Below are 3,492 nucleotides of genomic sequence, written 5' to 3'. Positions count from 1 at the left end.
GTGAAACAACTGGAGAAATACATTGTGTGTTGAAAATAAAGTGCTCTCTGCCACAGCTATGCACACACACTCTGGCACATTTACACAGTCCTCCCAGTGCTTGCTGCCAGCTGAGCCTCCTTTAAGCAGCTGTGTTTTAATGCTTGAACTGAGCACCGAGAACTGTATTTAGGCAAAACAATGAAGGGAGCACGAATCAATACAAATGTAGAGGAAAAATTAGGTTGTCAAGAAGGATATTGATCAAATTCTAGAGAAGAAACGAAGAGAAAGCAAAACAGTAATGCTGATGTTGTATAGAGAGATGGATAAGAATCCACATTATGATCAATGTAGGAAAAGGAAAGGATGAGGCTACAGGAAAACAGAGGATGTTTTCCTGATACTTTTCAGGAAATTACATTTTTGACATGCTGAGGTTGAATATCTGTTTTTATGAAGTGTTGACAAAAATACCATGTTTTGTGTGTGCACACTTTTGGGTGTAGTTATCCCATGGGATTAAAGGCATTCCAGATCTTCCTTTTGATGACCGTTGCATATATTTTTTATTCATCATTCATCATCATCATTATCCTTTATGTATGTCCAACATATATTTAGATTTTTTTTCTTTTATCAGATACAAAGTACTTGAACTTGTACTGATCATCTTTCACTTATTCGATACTGGGTCATGGGGGGCTGCACCCTTAGCAGACATGCCCAGACTACTTTCCTCTTCCCAGACTCCTCCTCCGGCTCCTCTGGGAAAGCCTAAGACATTCCCAGGCCAGCCAAGAGACCCGTGTTTTGAGGGGGTCTTGGTCCGTTTCCAAATAAACTCTGGTGCAGCCTCGATCCAAACCAACCACTGAAAACATACGCGTCTTTGGTCTTAACAGGCCACTGTAGCAGTAACGTAGTACTCCAATCATACCTGGTCCAGCGTCTGTTGCTGCTGCCACAGTGCGAGTGCTCCTGCAATGGGGTACCGCGCGCGAGCTATTTTTAGGAACACAACGTCACGATGACGTCACATCACGTGGTACGCAGTGGGGCAAACTCCGGAAACCCGCCGCTGTTTTGCTGTAAAAGAGACGTGCGTTAGCCTAGGTTTTACTCGGTAAACGACTGCTTTTTCCAAATCTAAGACCATGGTTTTTAAACATTGTTGCTATGGAACGTGCAACAGCGACTCGAGTTACGCTGATCGGCCGCATATGAAGGATGTTTTCTTCAAGACTGCCAAGGAGAAATGTGTGGGCTTGGCACACCGGGGCGGTCGGCCTACACAACAGTTCAACCCGGAAAAAGTTACCAAATTCAAGTACATATGTAGCAAGCATTTTGTCGGAGGAAAGGGCCCAACCGAAGAACATCCTGACCCAATTCCAGCGACATCAAGTCAAGGTAAGAGTATTTTGGTGGCCGACATGTTAATAAAGTAGCGCCTGCTACCATGACAGCATATAGGCTATCATGGTAGCAGGCGCTAACATGATACCCTGCTACCAGGATAGCTTACTCAAAAACATTTCAAATGAGACAAACATTAAACATATACCCATTCCTGGACGGTGATTGCAAACAACAACAAAAAAAAAAAAAACGGCCGACACTGCCATGATCGCCGCGCAGGAAAAAAAAACAAAGCTTACCGTTCGATCAAGTCGGCCCGTTTTCCGGTTTTTTAAGCCCTCGACACTCAAGCCATCGTTAGAGCTGAAGGTTGGTGTGTTCTTCGACAGTTCGACCAGTAAACCGTGTGCCTGGGACATCGTCTTGGGAAAGTTTAACGGCTGTAAAGTCGGTCATATCGCTGGTTCTGTTGCGCTTGTAATAGCTGGGTTATCCGTGCGTTCTCTCCTGTATGCCCTACCTAAGCGGCAAACGGGGCGTTGCTCTTGAGACGGTGACGTCACGTGCGCGGTACCGCATTGCAAGTGCGGTATTTCCCCCACAGACCACCAGGGCGGCCGAGAAAACCTTTGTTCGACCTGAAATGACTCATTTAATCATCCAAAACGATATGGAACACATTAATTAACTGAAAAATGTTGCGTAGTATGCCTTTAAACACCTCCATTTCAGGCAAGAACTCCCCCAGTTTGAACAAAAAACACAAGTCCACCCCCCAGCAGCTTCACCAGCTGCAGGGGGAGACATGAGGGACCAGTGCAAAGAAGCTTGGGTGTCGGTCAAAGACGGAGGCCTCGGCAACCTGATCCACAGACGCTTAAACTGACTCCAGCAATATAAACCAATTCCTCAATATTAAATCTCTTAACATTACATGTGCAGCTGACAAAAGTCCTTAATATCAATTTACAATCAGAGAGTTCAGAGTACCCATTGACAAACGTAATAAATTAACTTACTCATAATTTTCTGTAAAGACGTTTAATCAGAAGTAGCTGAAGTCCCCGTTAATTAGTGCTTTGCCAAAACCTAAGGTGAATAGTTTATTTGGTTAGATTGAAGGTTCGGTTGGTAATGAACTAGTTGAGCTGTACAATGAGGTTATTATGAGGCCTATCTTTTTCGCATTGTGCCATAAATTGCTCACCGAACGTAAACAGAGTATATCTTCACAGCTCCAAGGGCTGTACGTACATCTGGTGGTCTCAAGAAATGAGTCTGACTTCATAGGATCAAATTCAGCTGGAACACAATAGTAAAACACAGTTCTAACTCAGATTAAAAATCAAAAGCATTCCTGAGTGAACACAACCTTTGGATCACAGGATACTAGTCATATTTGTGTAGGAATCAGCAGAGTAGTATCTAATGAGAAACTGAAAAAAAGTTAACCTGAGCAGTTTGATAGATCTTTTAACACCGGTATGGCCAGTTTGATTCACCAATGAGCATTATGGGCAGATTTTGGCATTACATGTGCCATTTGACCTTTATTAGGTATCGGACTGGTACCTATTAGATGTATTAAAGATGCATATTTCAGCTCATTTTGGCCACTTACAAGATTGTGTAAGGGTAATCATTCCGGGTCAAAGATACAGCTGGCTCTGTTCAAATATTACTAAATGTAATTCTTGACATCCTCAGGAGGAACTGCTTCAAGAACAATTTTCTGCAAACAGATCCGCAGTAATTGTAAACCTAAGCATGTTTCCGTACTGCAATTTTGTATGTTTTGAGCACAGTAAACCTGTGCAAAAGGGTTGTTGTTATCTGCTTCATGAATTCGAGAGCCATTTTCTAATGTGGTGCTATTAAATATTGGTGGAGCCTTAGTGACATGCTGTTCTTAGGTTTCCAAACTTTGCACCATTTTGCTCACACAGAACACCATATAATTGCTGGTTGGGGTTATGTGAGGTTAAGAGATGTCATTGTGCAACAAAAGAAAAGCGCTCCTCCTATATTTGGTTCAAAGTTGACCATATTTAACTTGGTGAAATGCTACCAGCCAGTTTCCCTCTCATTCTTGCAGCCTTTCTGTGTTTGCATTTCTTTTCCAAGAAAAGCGAGATTTCCATTCATGTCCAT

This window comes from Fundulus heteroclitus, chromosome 4, assembly GCF_011125445.2.
Source record: "Fundulus heteroclitus isolate FHET01 chromosome 4, MU-UCD_Fhet_4.1, whole genome shotgun sequence".
NCBI lineage: Eukaryota > Metazoa > Chordata > Actinopteri > Cyprinodontiformes > Fundulidae > Fundulus > Fundulus heteroclitus.
The sequence above is the reverse complement of the archived record's forward strand: the minus strand, read 5'-3'. Positions refer to the sequence as shown.